This window comes from Marmota monax, unplaced genomic scaffold (assembly GCF_021218885.2).
Source record: "Marmota monax isolate L192 unplaced genomic scaffold, Marmota_monax_Labrador192_F-V1.1 WCK01_AAM20220418_F8-fsc00204, whole genome shotgun sequence".
Taxonomy (NCBI): domain Eukaryota; kingdom Metazoa; phylum Chordata; class Mammalia; order Rodentia; family Sciuridae; genus Marmota; species Marmota monax.
This window is the reverse complement of record NW_026695247.1, coordinates 1,392,860-1,410,737: the sequence shown is the minus strand read 5'-3', so window position 1 is coordinate 1,410,737 and position 17,878 is coordinate 1,392,860. Positions and strand designations below refer to the sequence as shown.

At 39.2% G+C, this 17,878-nt stretch overlaps 1 pseudogene; it reads left to right on the top strand.

The window, feature by feature from the left end:
• Positions 1-15,916: 15,916 nt before the first annotated feature.
• On the top strand, positions 15,917-16,531 carry LOC124076389 (BCL2/adenovirus E1B 19 kDa protein-interacting protein 3-like; annotated as a pseudogene).
• The last annotated feature ends 1,347 nt before the right edge of the window (positions 16,532-17,878 follow it).

The window sequence follows — 17,878 nt, the reverse complement described above, 5'->3', positions numbered from 1 at the left end:
TTCCTGTTCATGCCAACTCAAACCATCCATTAGTTACAATGAAAGGTTGCGGGAGAAGCAGCAGGTTCATATAGAGGCATGATGAAGTCCTTAAGTACTTTTTAGGCAAAGCCCATTAAGTTACATCATCCTAGCTTCACTCTTCTTTGTCACCACAGATAAAATAAATAATTTGGTTGTAGTTAGTGTATTTGTGCATTCCAAGATAGCTTTTGTTTTATCTTTCAAACCCAGGGCCTCATGTGTGCTAGGCAAGCACTCTACCACTAAGCCACATACCTAGCCCCCTTTATTTTATTTTAAGACACTGTCTTGCTAAGTTGCCCAGGCTGGCCCAGAACTTGTGATCCTTCTGCTTCAATCTCCTAGGTAACTGGAATTACAGGTATGTCACCTCACCCAGCTGCAAAGATTTCCTCCCCCCACCCCCAAGATATGATTACCTTGTCAATATGTCTTCATATACTTTTTATCAAAATGCTTTTAGATTATAGTAGTTGGTGCACTTAAAATGCTATGATTAAGTCTTCTTAGGAATCTACTCAGGGAACCTGATTCATTCTCTAGAAGGCAAGGAAATTGTTCAACCCTTTCTTTGAGCTGCTTCCAACAGCTCTGATTAATGTTGCTCTTGGCCTCTGCTTCTTTAAGAGGGGGCTCTTCAATGGTTATTTCATGTGGCAATTCCCTGCTACATTCCAGGTCTTGGAAGAGTTATCTTTGCATTGTGAGATGAACCTGACTCTGAGTCCTTAACTCCCTCGAACCACCCCCTTGAATCTGACTTTCTTGTTTATGAATTCTATTCATTCTTTGTCATTAAATCAATAAAGTAAGTGGCCGTATGATATAATAGTTGGGGCAGCTTAGGTGGGGAGGGCATGGATGGAGGATGAAAAGATTGACTAAAACATATTTATCTTTGAACACGAATGTACAAGATTCCTCAATAATAGAATTTGGGTCTAAAAAGAAGAGGAAATGCCTCATGTAAGAATTGCATTATAAAATATACGTGTGTGAAACCAAAACCAAATGTATTCTACGGGATGAGACTGCATTTAATTAATCGCTACAACCTCCAAGTAGACCACTGTGCTTCCTTTTAGAAACCTTTCTATTGCAACGTGTGTTTTCTTAAGGTTGTTTCCTTTGGGAGAAAGGCACTAAAAACGTTTTTCCAAATATGTGCTAGGCTTCAAAATGAACAGTTGTTCCTACATTTCAAAGAAAAGATGCAGTTGATATCCCCTTGAATAACCAGGAGAAATACTGACTGTACTTTGCCGCAGTCTGGCTGGGCACAATCAGGAGCCACTTGTCAAAAGAAACTAACTTTATTTTTAGAACCACACACGACAAACAAAATAGTCTCTCAGGAAAAACCCTCAGAGCCTCAACTGCCACCACCGGCTTTCCCCAAGCCTCTCTCTCCCAAGCAAGCTTCTCTCCACCTCCCACAACCCTCCTGCTCTTGAGGCCGATTGGCTGGGTCACGTGGGCGGAGCCAAAAAAGTCCCCCAATGAGCAGCTCCGTGGTCTGAAAGGGCAGGGAAACAGTCCAATGAGCATCACCGCAGAGGAGCCAATCAGCTAGATGTTGCTGGGGCCGAGGAGCCAATCAGCTAGATGTTGCTGGGGCTGCTGTGAGCCAATCATCAGCCGGCAGCTGGAAGTTTGCTGGCAGCTGGAAGTTTGCTGGGGCCCCTCAGGCTGTGGCTCTCAACATCTCCCCCTCTCTGTTTAAACAACAAGCATGTGGCTTAGGGACCGTGCCTGTTAGGCAGTCCAATTCAACATATGGTCCTTACCCGTCATCGGATGAACTGACCTCTAGGCGTCAGCCTCCTGTCTTAGGTTGGTACCACTGCAATTGGATCATACCCGTCACTGACTACCGGTCCAGCATACAGCCATACTTGTGGATAGGCCTTTGCACCAGTGGGGGGGTGAGGTTCTTTGCCTCACCTCTGTTGGCCCCCAAATTTTAGACCATCACTAGTAGAGGAGGATGCAAAATGCCATGACATTAAGCCAATTGAGGGCTCCTAAATTGTACCACCGGTGACATCATCAGCAAAAATACCCCAACACTACCATAAGTCGCTGCACCAACAGATAGTTCACAATGCATACAGGTGAGCTCACAATGTGTCCAGGCAAGTTCTGCAAGCAGTTCAGTGATGGCTATTGTAGAAGCTGTAGATTGGTTTTATCTTTGACTTCACCAGCACTGGGATGAAGATAGGAATTCTGGCAATAATGGCTAAAGAAAAAATTATGTAACATTCCAGAAGGCACTAAAAGAAAACAATTTTCTTAACAATTTACATTGTCTTCACCGGCACTGGGATGAAGATAGGAATTCTGGCAATAATGGCTAAAGAAAAAATTATGTAACATTACAGAAGGCACTAAAAGAAAACAATTTTCTTAACAATTTACATTATCTTTAAGAGAATTATTAAATATAATGAAAAGGAAAGGTGAAAGTAAACAGATCTGTTAACCTTCTTTTTTGTTTACATATAAAAACAATCCTCAACAGTTGTTTACCCAATTTAAATTAAACCATATAAATCACGTGAAAAAAAAATATTTGGATCCATTTTATCATGAGCGCTCATCATATATGATATATGGACATACGTACATTCAAACATATAACACAAAACACAAGCGTGCACACATAATATAATACATACAACACATAACATTATAGTAAAGGCCTTATAACTTTTTACAGGTGAAATCTCCATTGCAATGTTTAAAAACTCTATAGTCAAAAAATAGAACTGATCAGCAAAACATTAACCTAGGTCTGTATGAGCTCAAAAAACAAAATAGAACTTCATGATATGGCAAAGGGCAATAATAAAATAGATATTGAAAAAAGCATCCTGGTTCTGTTGCAGATGTAAGAATAGCCAAACTGGAGTTTTGGATATCAGTTGTTATGGATTTGAGCCAAATCATCTTCTTTTTGGTCTGTAGAAATCGATTTAGTTAATCTTTCTGGAATCCAAATCGGCTGCTGTTCTCCCTGTGGAAACACATAAACAGACCCCCGACTCCAGACAATCACTGGGTCAGGACCTTGGTTAATCTCTCTGGAATCCAAATCGGCTGCTGTTCTCCCTGTGGAAACACACAAACAGACCCACGACTCCAGACAATTACTGGGTCAGGACCTTTCCATTGTCCTGTTAGAATATCCTTCCAAAGTACCTTGGGCTTATGCACATTTTTTGGACACATATGCCTTTCCGCAGCACTAAGTCCTGATGAATCCAAATTTAAAAAGTTTAGAGTAAAAAGGGTTATTTTAAGTTTATCTTTGGGGAATATATACCCCTTCCCAATTCCTTCTTTTTGCTTTAATAAGTACATTTTAATAGTTTGATGAGCTCTTTCAACTATGCCTTGTCCCTGTGGATTGTATGGGATTCCTGTTATATGAGTAATGCCAAATGTTGAGCAAAATTGTTTAAAAGAGGTAGAAGTATAACCAGGGGCATTATCTGTTTTTAACTGTTTTGGAACACCCACAGTGGCAAAATTTTGTAAGCAATGAGCTATAACATCTTTAGTTTTTTCTCCGGCATGAAGGGAGCCCATCAAAAATCCAGAAGAAGTATCAACTGTAACATGCAAATATTTTAATTTTCCAAATTCTGGCAAGTGTGTGACGTCCATCTGCCAAATATGGTTAGGTATCAATCCTCTAGGATTGACTCCAAGATTAACTTGTGGTAAAAAGGTCACACAATTTTGACATTGTTTTATTATTTGTCTAGCTTGTTCCTTAGTTATTTTAAAACGCTTTTGTAAAGTATTAGCATTGACATGGAACTTTTTATGAAAATTTATAGCTTCTTCTAGTGTAGAGAAAATATGTATGTCATGTGTAGTTTTATCTGCTAAATCATTGCCCAAACTAAGGGCTCCAGGCAATCCTGTATGTGCCCTGATATGTCCTATAAAGAATGGATCTTTTCTGTCCCAGATTAGACTTTGTATAGTGGAAAGCAAAGAGAAAACAGTAGAAGAAGGGGAAATCCTACCAGCATCTTCAAGAGATACTATAGCATTAACTACATACTGACTATCAGAAAATAAATTAAATACAGAATCTTTAAACATCACAAAAGCTTGTAAAACTGCATTAAGCTCTACCTTTTGAGCTGATTGTTTGGGTACTAAAAATGTAAAAGTTTGATCAGGGGTAACTACTGCTGCTGTACCATTATTTGACCCATCAGTGAATATATTTGGAGCATTCATGATAGGTGTTTTTCTTGTCATTTTGGGAAAAATTACAGGATGCAATGACCAAAAAGACAATAAAGGATTAGATGGTAAGTGGTTATCAAATGAAACATTAGATTTGCACATGATTATTGCCCAAGTATTTAACTCATTAGCTAACTCATCAATTTGATTCATAGTATATGGAGTAATAATTTTATTGGGAGAAATTCCAAACACTCCCTTTGCTGCTTTTATTCCTTTGAGTATTAATTGTCCTACAGCCTCAGGATACCTAGTAAGAATAGTGTTAGGAGAATAAGATAAATGTATCCATAATAATGGACCTTCTTGCCAAAATACTCCTGTAGGAATATTTTTTGTTGGTAGTACAATAAAAAATAAAGGCAAACTTATATCAATTCTATCCAAATGCATATTTTCCATATATGTTTCAATGATTTTTAATGCCTTTCTTGCTTCAGGCGTTAACATGCGGGGTGAATTTGGATCTGATGGACCTTTTAGGATATCAAATAAAGGTCCCAACTCTCCTGTTGGTATACCTAAATAAGGCCTTATCCAATTTATGTCTCCTAATAACTTTTGAAAGTCATTAAGTGATTTGAGTTGATCTACTCGTATTTGAATTTTTGGTGGACGGACCATGGTTGAGGATAATAGAACTCCTAAATAATTAATTGGAAAATTTAATTGTACTTTATCTATTGCTATCTCTAGATTATAATTTTTTAATAAGTTTGTAAGTGTGGCATAACATTCTAGCAATGTGTTTTTATCTTTGTGTGCTAATAATACATCATCCATATAGTGAAATATTTGTAGTTCAGGATTTTGATTTCTAAGTGGCTGGATTACTTTGTTAACATAAATTTGACACATAGTTGGGCTGTTAGCCATCCCTTGAGGGAGTACTTTCCATTCATATCTCTGATCAGGACCTTCATGATTCAGTGCAGGGATAGTAAATGCAAAACGTGGACTATCCTCAGGATGAATTGGAATTGAAAAAAAACAATCTTTAATATCTATAACTAAAACATACCAGGTTTTTGGCAAAGCAGACAACTGAGGAATCCCTGATTGAGCAGGTCCCATAATAACCATCTCATTATTAATGGCTCTTAAATCTTGCAATAATCTCCATTTACCAGATTTCTTTTTGATGACAAAAATGGGAGTATTATGGGGAGATACAGAAGGTTGTATATGTCCTTCTGCTAATTGTTGTTTGACCAGGTCATGGGCTGCTTGTATCTTTTCTTTAGTCAGGGGCCACTGAGGAACCCATACTGGTCTTTCTGATTTCCAAGTAATTTTTATTGTCTCAGTGGCCCTTTCTGAAAATCCAACCCATGTCTGTCTGTTCCTTGATCTATTTGTATTGGTGCTGCTATACCTTGTTCTTGTTTTTCTAATCTTTTTCCTTTCCTAAAACCTTGTCTAGTCATAATAGTGGGTGCATTTTGGTTGATGTTATTTGTTAATGTCAAACCTAATTGATCTAGGACATCTCGTCCCCATAAATTTACGGGAAGATGATCCAATACATATGGCTGTATAGTTCCTTCACATCCTTCAGGATCCTTCCAATCTAATACCATTGCACTTCTATGGGGATTAGTCGCCACTCCTAGGCCTCGAAGCGTTTGAGTGGCTTGTTGTAATGGCCAATGTTTTGGCCATTCTTGACGAGAGATGATGCTAAGGTCTGCACCTGTATCCAGTAGCCCATTAAATTCATGTCCTTGAATATTTAGTTTTAGCATGGGGCGAGAATCTAAATTTAAAGAAAGCATAGCCCAATCTACACCTGTGGAGCCTAATCCCTTGGAACCTCTTTCTACAGTACGACTGGAAAATTTATCATGTAGGCTGGGTATTATTAGTAACTGTGCTATTCTATCTCCTGGTGAAATTACTGATATACCCTTTGGAGAACTGGCTATAATTTTTATTTCACCTTCATAATCGGGATCAATTACCCCAGGACTTATCATAAGTCCTTTTAGAGTAGAAGAGCTGCGTCCCAATAATAAGCCTACTGTTCCTTTGGGAAGAGGTCCTTTCACCCCTGTGGGAATGATTTGAACTCCCATCTCTGGAGTTAGTACTGCTCTGGCGGAGGCGCAGATGTCCAACCCTGCGCTCCCTCTGGTTTGTCTGATGAGGGATCTGATGGACAATGTGTCCTGGGCACTACCCTGATGGGGTTGCTGGGTTCCTCCAGTGCTCCGTATATTTGTGGTTTGGGGCCCCGGAGCATTGGGCCCCCCTGTCCGTTTTTTGGCAATGGAGCCCGATGCCTTTCTCCACGATATCGTGGATAAACACCTGGTCCTTGTTCGTTTTTTGATAATGGAGTACCCTCTATGGTGGTTTGAGAACGGCATTCATTAGCCCAATGTCTCCCTCTACGGCACCGTGGGCAAATACCTGGTATTCTACTCCTTTGATACCTAGTTTTGTTAAACCCTCCTCCAATGGGGCAATTCCTTTTAAAATGTCCTGTTTGTTCACAATTGTAGCATGTTCTTGGCCTGGCATCTAAAGCCTGTTTTACTGCAGCTGCCACAATTTGCCCTTGTTCATTAATGTCTCTGGCATCTAAAGCCTGTTTTACTGCAGCTGCCATGACTTGCTCTTGTTCATTAATGTCTCTACATAATTTAATATATGTGTTTAAATCTTCATGTTTCCATGGTCTAATGATATCTCTGCACCAACGATTCGCTTGCTCATAAGCCAGGTGTTTTAGTAATGGCATTGCTTGTTCTGTATTCCCAAAAACTCTGGTAGCTGTTTGAATAAGCCTATCTACAAATTCAGCATAAGGTTCATTAGCTCCTTGTATTACCTTAGATAATTGACCTTGTAAACCTCCATGTCCTTGTAAAGTCTTCCATGCCTTAATTGCATCTGCAGCAATTTGTGCGTATACGCCAGGATCATATGCAATTTGTTGCTGCTGATCCTCATAAGGTCCCTTTCCTAACAACATATCTAGATTTCTCTGAGGATAACCAGCTGCTGCATTTCGCCTAGCCGTCTCCTTGCAAAATTCCTCATTGGCAACCTTCCATAACAGGTATTGTCCTCCATTTAGCACAGCTTTACACATATTAGCCCAATCTGCTGGCGTCATGTTCAAGTTGTTAATGGATTCGACCAAGCTTACAGTGAAGGGTGCTTGAGGACCATAGGTTGTTACAGCCTCTTTTAGCTGCTTCACTGTTTTGAAATTTAAAACTTGGTAAAATCGCTGCCCTCCTGCCTCAAATACAGGGCATGTTAATATTTGAGACCTTGTCTCAGGATCCCAACTATCAACTGCGGGGGTTGGGGGCCTCCCAGCATATGGAGGTGGCGCTGTTAGTTGGACACTTACGCCCTCTGGTGATAGAAAGGTGTTAGTAGCAGTCTCCTGTAGAGGTGGTGCTGTTGGTTGGACACTTACACCCTCTGGTGATAGAAAGGTGTTAGTAGCAGTCTCCTGTTGTAACTTTCCCCCTGATGGCTTTTTCTGTTTTACACTTTCTTTCTCTGTCTGACTAGCTTGAGAGGCCTTCTCTTTTACTTGAATCTTTTCCTCTGTCTGACTAACTTGAGAGACCTTCTCTTTTACTTGAATCATTATGTCTTCTCCTTCCTCTACCATTGTCTGAACTGAAGGCTTTGGACTAAGCAAACAAGATACGAATGTCCACAATGGCAATGTGCCAACTGGCAGAGTCCCTGGGCTTTTCTTTTCTATTCTTTTTAAATCTTCACCATGATGGTTCCATTGTGATATATTTAACAACTCCTCCTTAAAAAGCCATGGGCTACATTTTTGTATTGTATCAACGTATGCCCTGATTGTTCTTGATTTTACTGAGATGCCTCCTTCCTCTAACAATTTACTTAACACTCTTTCAGTTTGTTTTTTACTAATTTCTGATCCCGTATTTCTACTATAATACAACCCAACAAGATAACGCCTAACAAAACTGAAACTGAGTGAAACAAAATTGGAACAACACAAAATCATTATAATAGCCTCCTGAAATGTCCATCCGTCCTTTCTCCCTATCTGTTCCTCAGATGTGAGCGGTTTTTCTTCCATCTTACACATCTCCAGGGACAGGCAACTTAAAACAAAAGTGAAACAAAATAACAAAAGAAGAATCTTAAAATGGCTACCCATCCTCTCGCCCTGCCCTCAGGGGCGAGCAGTTCACTTACCCTCAGTCGCTCCCCGTACGGGCCACCAAATGCCGCAGTCTGGCTGGGCACAATCAGGAGCCACTTGTCAAAAGAAACTAACTTTATTTTTAGAACCACACACGACAAACAAAATAGTCTCTCAGGAAAAACCCTCAGAGCCTCAACTGCCACCACCGGCTTTCCCCAAGCCTCTCTCTCCCAAGCAAGCTTCTCTCCACCTCCCACAATCCTCCTGCTCTTGAGGCCGATTGGCTGGGTCACATGGGCGGAGCCAAAAAAGTCCCCCAATGAGCAGCTCCGTGGTCTGAAAGGGCAGGGAAACAGTCCAATGAGCATCACCGCAGAGGAGCCAATCAGCTAGATGTTGCTGGGGCTGCTGTGAGCCAATCATCAGCCGGCAGCTGGAAGTTTGCTGGCAGCTGGAAGTTTGCTGGGGCCCCTCAGGCTGTGGCTCTCAACAGTACTTCCCTTCAAAAACACAAAAAGTTGGGGCTGGGGCTGGGGCTACAAGCTCAGTGGCAGAGTGCTTGCCTAGCATGCATAAGGCACTGGTTCGATTCTCAGACCACATAAAAAAATAAATTAATAAAGATATTGTGTGTTCCTCTACAACTAACTACTAACTAACTAACTAAACAAATAGATATAAACCTCCCCACAAACAAGAGGTTATGGAAATGCTAAAGAACAAAGAAAGTAGTTCTACTGACTTTGAACATAGTTTTGGTTATTATCAAAACATTACCTAACCAACTGGTAGTACCAAATGCTGGTTACTTCTCACTTTGGCAAGTATGAATAAAATTACCTAAACATCTGTGCATGAGTTTTTGTCTGAACATATGTCATAAATACAAAGGAGCACAATAATGTTTTGCATGGCAAACATGTTTAGTTTTGTAGAAAAGCCATCATGGTGGCTTCAAAAGAGCTGTCCCATTTTGCATTCTCACCAAAGATGAATAAGAAGTCCTTCACATTCTTACCAACATTTAGTGTTGTCAGCATTTCAGATTTTAGTTTTTATAATAGGTATGTGATGACATAGCAATGTTACTTTAATTTTCAATGTCCTATTAATGATGTTGAGCATTGTTCCATATACTTATTTGCCATTTTTATATCTTCTTTGGTGAGTTGTCTGTTCAGAGACTTTGCCTATTTTAAAATTGAATTCTTTGTTTTTTTAGTGGTAGACTTTAGAGTTCTTTCAATATTTTCTTTTTTTTATTTAGTTTCTTTCATTTGTTTTAATTAGTTATACATGACAGTAGAATGCACTTCGATACATCATATATAATGGAGTATAATTTCTCATTCTTCTGGTTGCACATGATGTAGAATCACACCAGTCATATAGTCATGTATGTACTTAGGGTAACAATGTTTGATTCATTCTACTGTCCTTCCTACCCCCATACTCCCTCCCCTGCCTTTACTCCCCTCTACCTAATCTAAAGTAACTCTATTCTTCACTAGTCTCCCCTCCATTGTGAATTAGCATCTGCATATCAGAGGAAACATTCAGCTTTTGGTTTTTTTGGATTGGCTTATTTTGCTTAGCATGATATCCTCCAGCTCCATCCATTTACCAGCAAATGTCATAATTTCATTCTTCTTGAAAGCTGAGTAATATTTCTATAGAGGTTCTTTATCAGATATGTGCTTTGAAAATATTTTATCCCAGTCGGTGTCTTCTCTTTTTATTCTCTTAATACCTTCTGCAGGGCAAAAACTTTTAATTTTAATGAAATACATTTATTGTTTTTTAAATTTTTCTTTCATGTACTGTGCTTTCAGTAGTGCAATTTTAAAAGTCATTGCTAAATTCAAGATTACTTAGATTTTTTTCATGTTATGTCCTAAGAGTTATAAAAATTTGCAATTTTTACATTTAGGTATGCAATTCATTTAGTTTTTGTGAGGAGTACACTATTTGTTAGGAGATAATCTTTTCTCCATTTTATTACCTGTGTTCATTTTCCAAAGATCAACTGACATATTCATGTGGCTTGATTTCTGGGCTCTTTATTCTGTTCCATATCATCGGAATCTATTTATTTCTTTTTCATCTATACCACACTTTTTTTTTTATGACTGAAGCTTCATAATAAGTCTTGAAGTCAAGTAGAGTTAGCCCTCATTAGAAGTTTTGGAGAGTTTGTATGTAGTTCTTATTCCATTCTTGAAAAAAATCTGAGTTTTTCACAAGATGCCTATTACAACCCTTTCTTGGCTTCTGTTCTCCCTTTTACTCCATACATAATGTTGTTGCATATATATGTCAAGATTTTAATTGGGGACCTCTGATTTGTCCTGGGTAGTTATTTCCTTCATTTTGAGTTAGGCAGGTGGACATGCCCATTATCAGAATTGACATGTTAGCATATAGGTGTAATGAATAATTTTGGATTACCTTAAATAATTTTCTGTCTTTGCAAAGTGTCAGCTTGAATGTTGTGGTTCGGCATATACAAATGCAAACGGTCAAATTCCTGCAGACGAACTACAATATATACTATTTCTCATTTGGCAGTTGTATTTCATAATATTAAATACCAATATTTTTAAAAAGACATTCATATTAAGAAAACACCATTACACACCTAAGGTTAATATAGACAGAAATCAAAGATGCATTCAAGTTATAAAGGAATGGGATGTGAATATAATTTCTGGAGCAATGACAAAATTGAATCAATAAAAGTTTCCAAAGATGATGTCTCTTAATTGATATATTTCATATTAGTCAAAACGAGTCGCACACTCCTTGAGGCACAGATGCAGTTGCTGGAAAAAGCCTGCGAAGATTTACATTTTAATATTCCTTAAGACTCAAGTACTCAAGGCAGAGACTGCAGAAACAGACTTCCATTTGAGCTATGATTTATCAAATGATCTACAGGCCTCTGGTGTTAATAATTGTCTTGAATATTGCCTTTCTCTCTGAAGTCGCCTTTTTAATCAGCGTTTGTACAGCTGCGTCATTGCAGTAAATTTGTTTATTGCTTTTTCAAGCTGGAAAATTACAAGGCCCCTCTCTTTGGCTTTATTTTTAAGAGTCAGCTTTGTGTTTGCTGTATCAAGACTTACATTTTTAAGGAGATAGGCAGGGAAAGGGGAGAAAACAAAACCTGCTTGGCAGAGACCTTTACTTTCCTCAGCTGTGATTTCCCGGTGGAAAGAATGCACACTGCTGCTCCTTGTCGATTCCAGGACCTTTCAAGGAATCTGCTCTGTTTTCCTTACCTCCCCCTCCCCCGCCCCTTTTTCTTTTCTTATCACATGAAAGTATTTGATAGTGGGGTTAATTATTTCATTCTGTCAAGTAAACATTCAGAACCAAAGGTCTGGATAGAATGTCACATCGTTTCTAAACAAAGAAACGTTCTGTATTTCAGTGGGTTGGGATAACCAGGTGTGCTTGAGAATCTGTATGTGGAAGACGGTGTTGCTTCTTGCGGATGCCATTTATACCACTGACAGCAGGGATTTCTATTTTTATAACAAAAGTTTTCTAGCCCCTAGAGATAGTATCTTGTCCTAAAAAATTTAACTATAGCATGAAAATTTTCCAATAGATAGATGGAAATCAAGTGCTATAGTCTGTATTTGTTCATATGCTGGAGACTTGGTCCCCTACTGTGGGCTGTTAAGAGGACATAGGACCTGGTTAGGTCATTGGGAGTATTGTGCTAGAAGGGATTAATGCTGGTTTCCTGGATTGAAAGATTTCTTTCAAGAATGAGTTGTTATTAGAGAATAAACCTGGCCCCTGAATACCTTTCCGGCTTCTTGTCTGACCATGTGGTCTCTTCTGCATGTGCATGCCCACCATCTTGTCATCTGCTATGAGTGGCCAAATAGTTGGGGCCATGCAAATATGGAATTTCAACCTCTAAAACTGTGTACTAAATAAACCCATTTTCTTTATTAAGGACCAGCTAAACTCAGCAACAGGAAATGGAAGTGTCTTATGGAATGCCCACCTTTTCCCTAATTTTCATAGCTAAGAGGTTAATTCTTCTGACCAAGATGAAGGCTGCTGTGGGTTTGCAAAAGAAAGTAGAGTTGTTCCAGGGTGAAGCCAAAGGGGCAACTGGATATAGTCAATTCACAAAAGAAACTTAGGATAGAAATATAAAGATAGGAAGAAACACTACCTGAACAATGTTGACACTGTGGTAATGGATAAAGTCCACCAAGGACAGAGCTTATGGCATAACAGATGTCCCAGCATTAGAGGAAATTCCAGGTTTAACATGGAGTAGAGGAGGAATCAGCGGAGAGAGCAGGAAGGGACAAGAAGAGTCACCTAGACAGATGTGCCACATGACTTCAGGAAAGCCCGAGGAAGAGAAACTCATTAAGAAGGATCATCACTGTGAAAGTTGGTGAAAGACAGGTTGAATGAAAGTGGCAAAGGGTCCCCTGGACTTAAGAAGGAACAAGGAAAGTAAAAATCCAACTACAAGAGATGGAATGATAGAAAATGGAAATGGATATTTAGCTGTGACGGAAAGACTAGTAATAGTCACAGTGACCAAAGAGGAAAGAGGGTTAAGGGAATGATTTCTTTTTCAGTGACAAGAAAATAAGTAAATGCTGAGAGATAATTCTTCACAAGTTTCTCACATTTCTGTACCTCTTGGGAGGAGAGACGAACAGTCTTTGGTCAGAACTACCTTTTCAAAGAGGCTGTCTGTCCATTATAAATTATTTTGGTTGTTTAAGCACGAGGTTCCTATCATGCATCTGCCATATTGAGTGCAGGTATAATATAACCTTCTTCACGTGCTCGGTGGGAATTGGGGCTGAGGACACCAATGTACATAAGCTGGTGCTTGTGCTGCTTACTGTACTGTGAATAATAGAATCCTTTGTCTCTGACCCAGGAGTCTTGTATTATTTCTCCATCATCCATAAAATTGTGGCAAGCTATTTGTATGCTTACAAACGAGGCCAAATCTCTAGTTTTCAAAAAAAAAAAAAAAAAAAAAAGCAAAAGAAATCTAAAATCTTGTATATTGTGGTATAATTATGTGCTTATATTTGTAGTATACTTTTTGTGACCTTGGTTATGGATAGGTTTTACCATTTATTGATCATAAAAACTGTAGCTCAAAGTCGTGTGTGTGTGTGTGTGTGTGTGTGTGTGGGGAGTGTGATGAAGAAGGTTTTCTTTTACACACTGTACACTTGGGTCTTAAATAAACTCCATTGACTGGAACATGAACACAATGAAATAAAACCAAATACAAGTGAACAATGCTGTTGTTTCTTGTTCTGTCCTCTATGGGACTGGTGAGAAATCTGGAGATATTTATATGTGTATGTGTATGTATGTGTGTATATATATATATTATATATATATATATATATTTTTTTTTTTTTTCCCCTCTCCTAAAACTTCCAAATCAGAATATCATAGAAATCCTGATTCTGCACATTCATTTACTCCTTATAAAACATCATTCCATTTGAGTTGAGAACCAATGTCATTATTTTCAGAAAAATGGACTGCAATACACATTGTGTTATTGCTTGGAACTTTTAACTTTAAATTTGGAATTTGAATGAAAATTTGAGGATGTGTTAACCTAAATATTTTTTTTTGGGGGGGGGGTACCAGGGATTGGATCCAGAGGTGGTTTATCACTGAGCCACATCCCCCGCCCCTTTTTATATTTTATTTAGAGACAGGGTCTTGCTAAGTTGCTTAGGGCCTTGCTAAATTGCTAAAGCTGGCTTTGAACTTGTAATTCTCTGGCCTTAGCCTCCTGATCAGCTCGGATTACAGGTGTGCGCCACTGTGCTCGGCCGGCCCTAAATTTCTTTTAAGCATAAAATACGTCTTAAGAGAATTGTTCATATACATAGATAAAATAATTCTATGATTATCTTTAAATAGAAGCTGTTATTTCTCTCATCAGTTCTTTGGTTTATGTTTCTCATCTTTCTTGCAATCTTTCTGCAGTGTCCCATCTCCTTCTGATTGAGCATGCTGTACAAGCTGTGTGTACCTAATACAAAACACCAGGCAGCCTTTACTTTTTGAATCATAGTCTCAGTGCCATAATAGATTTTAAATTAACCTCTGAGATTTTACGTTTTAAGAGCAGTTTTTAAATGAAAGAGATCCATAGTCATTGATATTTATTTATTTATTTTTGTGAGAAGCATTTTAGCACTCATAAGTTGAACTTGTATCATTCTTAACTAGATGTTGCAAATACAAATCTGTTGGGGTTGTGCTTGGAATAAACAAAGATGACAAATTATGTGAAGAGGGATGTTGATGGTTGGAAGGTTCTTTTGACATCTTTGGGAACGTATCCTGCTTGAATATATCCCTGGGGACTGTAGACTCCCAGTCATTTTGGAAGCCACTTGGTTACTAAGCCACACAACAGGGGATCTCAACATATTTCTATGCTTGACTTTTTTGTCAGTCTGGTGAAGATGACAGACCTCTCCTCGATTTTTTTTTTTTTAATGTATAAAGCAAAAGATGAAAATTATCCAGGCACTGTGGGGTCCTTATACCATTTCTGTGTGTCTATTTCCTGGAATCTTGTTTGCTCTGCTTTTGGATCTAAACCTTTTAGTTTCTCCTGAGCACTGTCCTCGGACGGAGGGAGTTTTCCTGCTGCGCATGCAGAGACTGAAAGCCAGCAGTGCCTGGGATTTTGCATTCTGAGCTCCCTTAGCTAATGGCTGACTGTGCTCAGAGTGTAAAACCCTAGTCCCTTTAGCTTCAGTTGGGACATACCTTGCTTTCTAATGTTTATTCCAGAGCTTGCGGTGGAATCAGGCTAACCCCAGACTTCTCCTGAAGTCCTCCCTGGGCCTGCTTCTTCTTTTTTTATTTTTAAATTTTTTTAATTTATTATTTTTTTTTTACTTAAAATTCATTTATTTTTTTAAATTTTTTTATTTATTTTAATTAGTTACACATGACATTACAATGACCTTGACATATCATACATTTGAATCAGATGGGGTATAATCTCTCATTTTTCTGAGTGTACAGGTTGCAGAATCATTTCTTTTCCTCTCCCACTTCCCCATTCCCACGGTCACTTTCTCCTGGGAACTCTTCATTGACAAATCAGCTGCATATCAATCCTCATCTCAGGGTCTTTGTCTAAGGAAAACCTGTCCTAAGATACAAAGGGAAACTGGAGATCTTATCGAAGCAACTTTTAAAAATTCTGACCTATGTGCTTCTCTATTGACACCACAAATATCAACAAGGCTCGGGCGGCAAGTTAAATAGCTACGGTAATTTGGAAGCAGTGATAAACATAACTGATTTGCGAGATAATTTGCAACAAGGGTACAACAGTGTTGCTGGGACTACAGTGATTTATTGCTCACATTCATCACAGGAGGAAACGCTGTGCCAAGAGGCCCGCCTTGGGGCACGACCTCCGCAGTGATGGCTGCCTTGGCTCAAGCGGAGGCTGCAGCGCTACCCCACTGTGCAGCCCTGCACCTGCGCCTGTGTCAAGGCCGGGTGGGGGAGGGTGGGCTGCAGAGCTCCTGGGTACAATGGGACTTTAGCAGTAATGGGAACAGGAGCAAACCTTAGTTTCTATTTATAATGGTGACATGGAAAAAATACTGCTGGAGGGAACAGGTTCAAGAGTTCTCACTGGAAAGGCCCACCTTGCTCCCAGACATCACAAGAAAATACTAGAACTTCTCAAGCACATGACCATAGCATTGGAGGAAAAAAGCAGCTGCTAGTGCCAGGAAGATCATATTAAAAGAAGGAAAGAAGTCGAAAACATCTTAAAAGAAAAACTCAGGTTGATTACGGGATGGGGTATGTTGACCAGGAAACATCCCCACCAAGGACTTCCACTTAACACCAGAAGCACACAGCTGCTCTCAGCATGAGAAACACGAGTGTTGGGAAGAAAGGGGCCATTTAATCAGCAGAATTTCTGAAGGTTTTTCTTCTGTCTCTGCTGCTCTCTTACTGCTGGCCTTGATTTGAGAATCTATAGGGCAGGGCAGGAATCTGACAACCTCCACTAGCACCTTTTGATGAAAAATTGTATCTAACTTTGTTCACATAGCAGGGATTTATACCTGAGCTTGTGACAGCTAGCTGAAGAGCTATCCTGATCCTTGGGTGGCTGCACCACTTGCATTTATTTATTTTGTAAAATGGAAAAATAGACAGTACAATCATGCTGGTCTCTAATTATACTTATGGGATCAATTCATAAGCATGTCAGGCCAATTAATACTTACTGTAAGAATTTTTTTTTTGGATATGAGTTATGAACTGTAAAACTAATTTTAATAGTCATCATGGATAGCGTATTTTAAAAAATCTGTAACCTTCATTCAGTTAAAATGCTCTACGTTTCAAAAGACTAGTTAAATCACTACAGTAAGGATTTGTTCCAAAAAAATATTGTCACCTTATAATCACACTATCATAGAAAATGTGTTTAATTTAAATAGATGCAGGATGCCTGGAAAGATCACTTACCTTTGCTAATTATTAAGAAATAATAGAAACGGAGGTACAGCGACGACCTCCACTGTGCAGTTTATACATGAAACAGGATGTTTTACAGTGTGAGGAGTTTAGTGTCCCTATCAGGCAATCACCTGGGATGGTCAGTTTTCCAGAAGACACGATGATGGGAGCAGAGATTGGAATGCAGCAGCAGGAGCAAAAAGACCCCAGCACATGGAAAGGGTAAAGAAATGGACTCTCCTGTGGAGCCTCTTGAAGGGACGCATTCCTGTCACCACCTTGAACAGATCTGTGTTGTTTCAAGCCATGGAGTTTGTAGTCATTCTAACAACAGCAGTAGATATCTAAAATACTGCTCAAGTTCATAGATCCTGTAGTTCTGTCCACCACCCTTGCAGGTTCATGGACCCAGGTTAAGAATCCTTTATGGAGCTGAATTCTCTGCAAAGGATCTGAAGTCCTTCGCTGACAGAACCATGGTAGTTTGTGAAAATATTGGTTATGGTCTTCCCTGTTGCTTGATTTACTGATCTCACTGACATTCACTTTTTCAATCTTATCCAGGGGAACATGGCACTTTGTTTTAAAACTAGGAACGCTGAGACTAATTCCTCCCTACCTACCCTTGCTCTCCCCATAAGCTACAGGATCCAGATGTTACCAGCCAGGAGGCAGGCTAGGCTGGAAGAGAGCACAGCTAACTCTTGGTGTAGAGTAGCTGAATGGTTGGGGCCAGGGAGGGTTGGTGGTGCCAGGGTGTGAGCAATGGGCCAGCCCTAGTGATGCAGGATGATCACTTGGACAGGAAAGCACATTTTACCTTGAAAAGCATATTTGATTATTCAGTAACATTGATTGCTATTCAGGGATCTTATACTGTAGTCTCTCATTACCCATGGGGAT